The sequence below is a fragment of the Carcharodon carcharias genome (assembly GCF_017639515.1).
Source record: "Carcharodon carcharias isolate sCarCar2 chromosome 29 unlocalized genomic scaffold, sCarCar2.pri SUPER_29_unloc_2, whole genome shotgun sequence".
In the NCBI taxonomy this organism is placed as follows: domain Eukaryota; kingdom Metazoa; phylum Chordata; class Chondrichthyes; order Lamniformes; family Lamnidae; genus Carcharodon; species Carcharodon carcharias.
In genome coordinates, this window is record NW_024470665.1 from 4,101,780 (window position 1) to 4,111,994 (window position 10,215).

At 57.4% G+C, this 10,215-nt stretch overlaps 1 protein-coding gene across 2 annotated transcripts in view; it reads right to left on the reverse strand.

The window, feature by feature from the left end:
• Positions 1 to 88, reverse strand: part of LOC121274018 — an 18,118-nt gene extending 18,030 nt beyond the window's left edge. For both annotated transcript variants that reach the window (XM_041181151.1, XM_041181150.1), the window contains exon 1: positions 1 to 88. This exon is cut by the window's left edge and continues 148 nt beyond it. The gene's annotated coding sequence lies outside the window, so the exon portion shown is untranslated.
• Between the last annotated feature and the right edge of the window lie 10,127 nt (positions 89 to 10,215).

Sequence of the window (10,215 nt, forward strand, 5' to 3'; positions counted from 1 at the left end):
CAGAATGTCTTCGGGCTCAGTTTCCCTTTCCGTGGGTTTAGCACAGTCTGCGTGTCACGTGAAGAAAATAGATCGATCGGCACCTCCGCAAACTCCAGCTCAGAACCGCGAGCCGCCAAAAAAGAGGGGTTTGGGCCCCATTAAACCACCCCCCCCGCCTTCGGCCTTGGTACAATGAAAGCCAGGGCCTTGGTGAGACTGCGCCCTGGGGGGGTGGTGGGGGGGGTTGCTGTGTGCACCGTTCCGGTCTCCTTACCTGAGGGGAGGATATCTTCTCCATCGAGGGAGCTTAAGGAAAGGTTCCTGGGATGAGAGGTAAGGGAGGGGGAGGGAGGTTTGTCCCGTGGGGAGAGATCAAGGGGAACTGGCCCGATATTTCCCTGGGGTTTCGGAGAACCGAGAGGCGATCGCGTCGAAATGTATAAAGACCCCCTCGGAGGGGGTTTGACAGGCTCGGTGCGGAGAGGCTGTTACCCCCCCACCACCCCCACCCCCCGCTCTCAGGCTTCAGGGTGTAGGTACAAGCAAAAAACTACAGACGCTGGGAACTCTGAAACCGAAACAACGAAAAATAGCTGGGATGAGTTCCGCCGGCCTGCGCGGAGAGGGACACGGTTGACTTTTCGAGTCCGTATGACCCTTCAGCAGGACAAAGCGTCGAGCGTAGAACTGGTGGGAGATGGGGGTGGGGTGGGGGGAAGGGAAGTGGGGGGTGGTGTCGCCATTTCAACATGAGGGGGGTCGGCCAATTTGGACGGAGAGGAAGAGAAATGTCCTCACTCGGAGGGTTGTGAGTCTTTGGGATTCTCTCTCCCCACCCCACCCACCCCACCAAAAAAGCTGTGGATTCTCCATCGTTGAGTCTACTCAAGACGGAGATGGATGGGTTTTCTTGGGTACTGAGGGAGAGAAGGAGCTGAGGCAAGAGGGTCAAGCGGAGATGGGACTGAATTGGAGGGGTGGGCGGGGGCTAAGCGGGCCCGAGTGGACTCCTCCTGCTCCCCTTCCCGATGAAGGCAGCAGGGATAGAGGCAAGGCCATTCGGCCCACTCACCCACCCCACCCCTCCTCCCTCCCCGTCCATCCCTTCTCCCGCGCCTTTCCTCGCTCTCGCTTTGGCGTGAGAAACCGGACCTTCCCATCGGGTCGGTGCCTCTCATGTGGGGACCGAGGCTGATTTCAATTGAGGCACCTACCCCCCCCCACCCCTCCCCTCACCCCCAACCTCCCCATTCTTGGGGAGGGAGGGAGGGAGGGAGGGGTGTGGTGTTCATTTCTCTGGAGCACGTCAACTCAGGGTGTCAGGGACCAAGGGCCTTTTTCTCTCTGAAGCGCGCGGCCAATGTTGTCACGTTGGCAACGCAGAGGCCAAACTGCGTACAGCAAGATCCCGCAAACAGCAACGGCGAATGATGACCCCTGAGGCGCTTCCCAGCGGCCGTTCTGAAACAAAATTTGACACCCGCCCACAAAGCCCCACCCCCACCTCCTCCCCTCGAGCCAGGGGAGGGGGTCTTAGGGACAGGTGGGCAAAAGGGGGGCGTCTTAAAGGAAGAGGGGTGGGGGGGTGAGAGAGAGAGAGAGAGAGAGAGAGAGAGTGCGGGGGGGGCGGTGCGTGGAGAGGTTTAGGGAGGGAATTCCAGAGCTCAGGGCCCCTCCCCCCAGGCAGCTGAAGCCCCGGCCGCCAATGGCGGAGCGATGGGGAATCGGGGGATGGTCAAGAGGCCGGGATTGGAGGGATCGTATGAATCTTTTGTGGGATGTGGGCATCGCTGGCGAGGCCAGCATTTGTTGCCCGTCCTTAATTGCCCCTCGAGAAGCTCTTGGTTGTCGTGATGCTCCCTTGCAGCGTGTCTGCGGTCTAACATGCTGGTTAACGTCACTGCTGAATATGGACATGGTTCGGTATGCATCATCACAGGAAGTGATGTAAGTTAACATGTGATGTAGTAGCTGGAGCTGGGTTGACCAACGGGTAACGGGTGTGTGAAAGACTGTCCTGGAGACCTGCTATTCTTCAATGAAGAACCATTTGTTTAGGTCACCAATCATTGTCTTTGTGTTTGGCACATTTGTCTTAAGAGCCAATGACACGACATGGGGGCAGTGGCGCACGACATGGGGGCAGCGGCGCACAACATGGGGCAGCGGCGCACAACATGGTGGCAGCGGCGCACAACATGGGGCAGCGGCGCACAACATGGAGGCAGCGGTGCACAACATGGAGGCAGCGGTGCACAACATGGTGGCAGCGGCGCACAACATGGAGGCAGCGGTGCACAACATGGAGGCAGCGGCGCACAACATGGTGGCAGCGGCACACAACATGGGAGCAGCGGCACACAACATGGGGGCAGCGGCACACAACATAGGGGCAGCGGTGCACAACATGGGGGCAGCGGAGCACAACATGGGGGCTGCGGCGCATGACATGGGGGCAGCGGCGCACGACATGGGGGTAGCGGCGCACAACATGGGGCAGTGGAACACAACATGGGGCAGCGGCACACAACATGGGGGCAGCGGTTCACAACATGGGGGCAGCGGCGCACAACATGGAGGCAGCGGTGCACAACATGGTGGCAGCGGCGCACAACATGGGGGCAGCGGTGCACGATATGGGGGCAGTAGCGCACAACATGGTGGCAGCGGCACACAACATGGGAGCAGCGGCACACAACATGGGGGCAGCGGCACACAACATGGAGGCAGCGGTGCACAACATGGTGGCAGCGGCGCACAACATGGGGGCAGCGGTGCACGATATGGGGGCAGTAGCGCACAACATGGTGGCAGCGGCACACAACATGGGAGCAGCGGCACACAACATAGGGGCAGCGGTGCACAACATGGGGGCAGCGGAGCACAACATGGGGGCTGCGGCGCATGACATGGGGGCAGCGGCGCACGACATGGGGGCAGCGGCGCACAACATGGGGCAGTGGAACACAACATGGGGCTGCGGCGCACGACATGGGGGCAGCGGCGCACGACATGGGGGCAGCGGCGCACAACATGGGGCAGTGGAACACAACATGGGGCAGCGGCGCACAACATGGGGCAGCGGCGCACAACATGGGGCAGTGGAACACAACATGGGGCAGCGGCGCACAACATGGGGGCAGCGGCGCACAACATGGGGGCAGTGGCGCACAACATGGGGGCAGCGGCACACAACATAGGGGCAGCGGTGCACAACACGGGGCAGCGGTGCACAACATGGGGCAGTGGAACACAACATGGGGGCAGCGGCGCACAACATGGGGGCAGCGGCGCATGACATGAGGGCAGCGGCGCACGACATGGTGGCAGCGGTTGGCACTGAGCGGCAGCGCCCCCAAAGCGGTGACACTGCCTGGCAACTTATGGAGAAGCCATAAAGCCGGGGATACCCGCTGGATGGAGCCACAGGAGTGAAGCCAGTGACCCAATCCGAGGATCAGCCCTCGGGGAATCGGTAACCCCCACCTCCCCACCCCCCCCGCCACCGAGAGAGGGAGCAATTGAAGGGAGACTTGCGTTGGAATGGTGCCCGGCCCAGCGGAGCTGTGCACTGGTCGGATCAGACCTTAGAAGTTGATCCTAATGGGGGTCTCCGGGACTGAAGAGCCATTGAGAGTCGTGGGTCCTGAAACGGGGCTCCCATGGGCCAGATTTGCCCCTTGCAGTGGCCAAAGGAGCTCAGGGTATGGCACAGTCCTTACCTTTATCCATGGGGGGGATAAGCGATTTGAGCGGGAAGTTGAAGGAGACCGGCTTCTCGAGAAGCAAGAAACTTTGAGGCCGTGACAGCGAAATAGTCAGTTATGATCCAGTTTCGGATTGGGAATCCTGCGGAGAGTAACCCACCTCCTGACTCCCCAAAGCCTGTCCACCATCGACAAGGCACAGGTCAGGAGTGTGATGGGACGCTCCCCACTTGCCTGGGTGAGTGCAGCCTCCACGACACTCAAGAAGCTCGACAGCAGGGGGAGCTGTTGGTCCACTGGTGGTATTGTCACTGGACTCGTATTCCAGATACCCGGTGGGGAGGGGGAGCAGGTTCAAACCCGGCCAGGTTTTAAACCCAGTAACAATCTGGAATTAAGATGACCATTGTCAATTGTTGTAAAAACCCGTCTGGTTCACTAAGGTCTCTTTAGGGAGGGAAATCTGCTCCCTTAACCAGCCTGGCCTACAAGTGACTCCAGACCCACAGCGATGTGGTTGACTCTTAACTGTCCCTTTGAACAAGGGGCAATTAGGGATGGGCAATAAATATTGGCCCAGCCAGCGGCGCCCACATCCCATGAATGAATTTAAAAAATCATCCAGAACAAAGCAGCCCCGCTTGATCGGCACCCCATCTACAAACATTCACTCCCTCCACCACCGACGCACAGTAGCAGCAGTGTGTGTACCATCTACAAGATGCACTGCAGCAACTCACCAAGGCTCCTTCGACAGCACCTTCCAAACCTGCGACATCTACCATCTAGAAGGACAAGGGCAGCAGACACATGGGGAACACCCACCACCTGGAAGTTCCCCTCCAAGTCACTCACCATCCTGACTTGGAAATATATCACTGTTCCTTCACTGTCGCTGGGTCAAAATCCTGGAACTCCCTCCCTAACAGCGCTGTGGGTGTACCTACACCACATGGACAAAATCCTGGGACTCCCTCCCTAACGGCACTGTGGGTGTACCTACACCACACAGACAAAACCCTGGAACTCCCTCCCTAACAGCGCTGTGGGTGTACCTACACCACAGGGGACAAAATCCTGGAACTCCCTCCCTAACAGCGCTGTGGGTGTACCTACACCACACAGACAAAACCCTGGAACTCCCTCCCTAACAGCGCTGTGGGTGTACCTACACCACACAGACAAAACCCTGGAACTCCCTCCCTAACAGCGCTGTGGGTGTACCTACACCACACGGACAAAATCCTGGAACTCCCTCCCTAACAGCGCTGTGGGTGTACCTACACCACATGGACAAAATCCTGGAACTCCCTCCCTAACAGCGCTGTGGGTGTACCTACACCACAGGGGACAAAATCCTGGAACTCCCTCCCTAACAGCGCTGTGGGTGTGCCTACACCACAGGGACTGCAGCGGCTCAAGAAGGCAGCTCACCCATCATCTTCTCAAGGGGCAATTAGGGATGGGCAATAATTGCTGGGCCCAGCCAGCAAAGACCACATCCTATGAATGAATATAAAAGGTTAGTGATCGGAATCCTCTGGACACCCTCAATGAACTCATGTTGTTCAGTCAGCGTTCTGGTATTCTGCTTCTTAGGTCTTGCTGTGGCAGGCTCTGTCAAATGGGCTGATCGGCAACAAAAGTCTTCATCACATCAGCACTGCTGGGCTGTCAGAAGAAGGCCAGAATGACCCATCTAAACTCTGGAAGATCTGAGTTAAGGTCACCTTCAGAGTCCGACCACTTGAACTGTCGGCTACAGACTACCGCTCAACGAAACTATTGACCAGTCGATATTGGGCCAAAGGCAGAGACTGGGAATTTTATTGTTCAGATGGAGAACTGTCTGACAGAATGATGGAGCTGGCATTCCTATTGACCCGCAACAGGAGCATTCCAATGAATATATGTAGCCTCTAGCAAGCACAAGTAAGCCACACTGCGAGACCAACTGATAACCAACTGATAATAACCAACTGATAATAACCAGCTGATAATAACCAACTGATAATAACCAACTGATAATCTGAAATTGGTTGTTCCTGTCATTCTTGGCACACTCGGGGCTGGTCAGTAAGTGCTGTCCTATCGTGGAAACATGCCTAACGATGGATAATTAGGTTCTGGGTTTAGCCATTACGTGCTGGTTGAGTTCGCCCAAGACAAAAGAATAGCCAGATGACATTGACGGTTTACTGAAAGCTGGGAGAAAATATGAGGCTGTGTTTGCGGGAAATGGAAAATACCTGCGTGTGCTTGAAGCAGGCAGAGCCAGGGGGGTGGGCATTGTCAAGGAAAGAGACAAGCTGTCTAAGCTTTTCGCCTCGGACTCATCAGGACCTAAGCAAGAAATACCAAACTCCAAAGGGAGCAACAATTTACCCTGCACGAGGAAAGGGCGCCGATTGGTTGGCGAGTCATCTCTGATTGGCCGGGGCGTTGCCCTGGAGAAGGCACCAGGGAACTATGGTCCCCCAGGTTTTTGTTTAACGCAGTCACGGTGCAGCGCCGGGACATGTTCCTCTTGCCGGCAGAGGACTGACCACTGCGTATGAATACATGGAGCTTGCAGCATGTATAAGTGGGCCGCGTTATGAAGGGCTGCCCTACCGTGGAAACACACCTATCGAGGGACTGTATGTTCTGAGTTTAGCGCTGGTTGGGCAAGGTCAGCACTTTGCCTGTGCGGCGAGCAACCCTAGGGACTCGCTGTCGGATGAGACCCTGCCGGCCTTTGGGGTGTATAGCTTACCATACCTGGGCCTCGACAGAGTGGGATGCTGGTAGGATGTTTCCCCCCCATGGGGGGAATCCAGTACGAGAGAGGGGTGGGGTAGGGGGGGGGGGTGGTGGCAAGGTTTAAAAATAAGGGGTAAGACTGAGATGAGGAGGAATTTCCTCTCTCAGAGGGGCGCTAGCCTGTGGAGTTCTCTCCCCCAGAGAGCAGTGGAGACTGGGTCACTGAATATACTCGAGGCTGAGTGAGGCGGGTATTTGATCGATGAAGGGGGGGCCAAGGGTTACGCTGGGGGGTGGACGGAGAGGAAGGTAGGGCGGAGGCCACGACCTGATCTTATTGAATGTGGGAGCAGGCCTGAGGGGCTGAATGGCCTACTCCTAACCCTCCCCCAACCCCCCCCCATTTCTTGCGCACTGGTGGATAGAGCGCGAGAGGTTCCCACCAAGCTCAGGATCTTTATTGCCCTGTCTTGGAGTGGGTGGGGAGGTGGGGGGGTGGGGGTGTTGGGCGAGGTGGGGGGGGTAGATATTGGCATTTCAGGGTGGGGTCATTCTCAGAGTCAGCGGGAGGGTCGATTCCAGGAGTGTTTGGCCAAGGACAGTCACGCCCAGTCACGCCAAGGCCTGGCGGGTATCGAGAGAGCTGGACGGGTTCCACGCCGGACGGCTTATCGGCCGGGGGTCATTAGGGGACATAAAACGAGAAGGGACGACCTACGGTGTCAGGAGGGTCAGCCGAGTTCACCAAGAGGACCATCCCATCGTCGCCACGTCCCATCAGGTCCACGGTCAGGAAAAGCGGCTTCACTTGTTCCCTGTCCGATGATTTTTTTTAACCTTTATTCTTTCACTTGGGGGGGGGGGTATGTGGACATTGCTGGCCAGACTAGACCAGCGTTTGTTACCCGTCCCTAACTGCCCCTCGAGCTGACCATCTGGCTCGGCACGTTTCACAAGGGGGTGCAGTTAAGAGTCCAGCAGGTCCCTGCTTGGGTGGGGTTGGGGGGGGTGTCTGGAGTCACATGTAGGGCAGACCGGGTTAAGGATGACAGATTTCTCCCCCCTCCCACCACCACCACCACCCCCTCCCGCCTCCCCCCACCCCCACCCCTCCACTCCACCCCCAACCTAAAGGGGGCATTAGTGAACCAGATGGGGTTTTTACAACAATCCATGATGGTTTCACTGTCACCATCGCTGAGATTCGCTCTCAATTCCAGGTTTATTGATTGAATTTAACTTCCACCAAATGCCTATTGGGGGGGTGGGGGCGGGGGGAATTCCCCCCCACCAAGAGTATCAGCCTGGGCCTCTAGATTACTCCTGATGAATCCTACCGTAGTGTGTAGTTGCTACCTGGGAGGGGACCATGGGTCAGCCTGGTACAAGTTCCGAGGGGTGGACTGGGTGACACGTTTGCAAGGGGGTATGGAGCAGGGTCACACGCGCTGCTACCCCATCTCTCCGCTGGGCCCCAGCTCGAGGTCAAGTGCCTTCTCACCTCGCCACAGGTGTGTGGGCGTCTCTGCGCTGGGTCTCGCCTTAACCCTTCCGGGACCAGCCCTCGTCTGACAGCTTTGAAGTTGCGGCTATGCGCCGCTCCAACCCTTATTGCCGTAGCGTGGTGAACGTCGGCGGAGTCAACACCAACGGCGGGCGTCAACGATGCTCTGACTGCGCCACATGGTTTCCCCCGCCGCCCCCCCACCCCCACAACTCCACGACCCTCAAGCCCTGTGAACATCGGGGTTGTAAAAACCCCATCTGGTTCACTAATGCCCCCTTTAGGTTGGGGGTGGAGTGGAGGGGTGGGGGTGGGGGGAGGCGGGAGGGGGTGGTGGTGGTGGTGGGAGGGGGGAGAAATCTGTCATCCTTAACCCGGTCTACCCACCCCCCCCAACCGCCAAGTCTCGATCGCCGTCCGGCCAGGTGACTGGGTGACATCTGGAGGCTCTTGGCAGGGGCATCACGTAGTAGGAAGGGTTAAAGTTACGTATCCAAACTTAGGGCCTACATCGCCAGTGTCGTCGGAGCGCCCGATAACGCAGGGCACGGGAGAGAGGTAGTTCCAGGGTCTTCCAAACCTCCTTTCATGGGATGCGGGCGTCGCTGGGGGGGTGGTTGGGGGATTTGGGTGGGGGGGCAAGGCCAGCCTGTGTTTGCCCCATCCCGAATTGCACCCCCCCCACCACCCCACCACCCTCTTAGGCCATTTCAGAGCCAACCACATCGCTGCCTGGGGTCTTGGAGGCACAGGTAGGCCACACTCGGGCGAGGCCAAGGACGGCAGATTCCCTTCCTTAAAGTTACATGAGCCGGGTTTTTCCTTTAATTATAAATAACAATAGTTTTGTGGTCACTATGGCTCAGGGTAGCTTTCGATTCTGGGTTTTATTTATGCGTTGGATTTGAATTCCACCCACGCGCTGGGGGTTGGTGATCTGAATCTCAGATTGGCCGCCCCCAATAATGGAGACTATGAACCCATCATTGATCGCTGTGCCCCGTCTAGTTCACTAATGTCCCCTCTAGAGGTGGTGGTGGGGGGGGTGGTGGTGGGGGGGTGGAAATCTGCCGTCCTTACCCGGTCTGGCCTACATGTGACTCTAGCCCCAGAGCGATGGGGGTCACCCTTTTGCCCTTCTGTAAAGGCCGAGCAAGTCACTCAGCTCAAGGGGCGGTTAGAGGAGGTCCCACAAAACAATGAAGGAAGTATTTGCCCGAGGGTACCGGGGAGAGTGACCCCCCCCCCCCAACCCCCACCTCACAGCCGCCCCCAACCCCCCCACCCCACCACCCCGGCCTGCTGACCTCCCACCTGAGAGTCACATGGGAGGTGGTTTTGCTCTTCTAGGGCTTATCTGTGCGAAGCCTGCTCAAGCCGCAGCTCTCCTAGTCTCGACCCCTTCATGCCCAGCTCGAAGTATCGTGTGGGCGGTGGCGGGGAGAGGGGTGGGGGGTTGGGGGTTTCGAATTCCCATCAGGTAAGATCAGGCTGATAAAGCCGAGGTCGTTGAGAGGTCAGGGAGGCACGTGTCCCACAGGCACAGCTCTCCAACAACAATTTACACTTGGATAGCACACTAACCAGGTGCAAGATCCCAGGGGGATCGTCAAGGCAGCGGGAAACAGAGAAAAAGTCCCACACCGAGCCACTAGCCAAGGGGAGCAAAAGCTCGGTCAAAGAGGTAGGTATTAGAAGCACCTTAAAGGAGGAGAGAGAGAGAGAGAGAAAGAGGTGGAGAGGTTTATGGAGGGAATCACAGAGCTTAGGGCCCTAAGCAGCTGAAGACAAGGCCTCCAATGGTGGAGCGATGGGAATCAGGGGATGGTCAAGAGGCCGGAATTGGTGGAGCGCAGAGATCTGGGAGGGGTGTAGGGGCTGGAGGAGGTTACAGAGATAGGGAGGATTGTAGCGGTTGGAGGAGGTTACAGAGATAAGGAGGGTTGTCTGAGCTTAAGGAGGTTACAGAGATAGAGAAGGTTGTAGGGGCAGGAGGAGGATACGTAGATAGGGAGGGTTGTAGCAGTTGGAGGAGGTTACAGAGATAGGGAGGGTTGTCTGGGCTTAAGGAAGTTACAGAAATAGGGCGGTTGTAGCAGCTGGAGGAGGTTACAGAGATAGGGAGGGTTGTAGGGGCTGGAGGAGGTTACAGAGATAGGGAGGAGTGTAGGGGCTGGGGGAGGTTATAGAGATAGGGAGGGTTGTAGGGGCTGGAGGAGGTTACAGAGATAGAGAAGGGCGTAGGGGCTGGAGGAGGTTACAGAGATAGGGCGTGTTTTA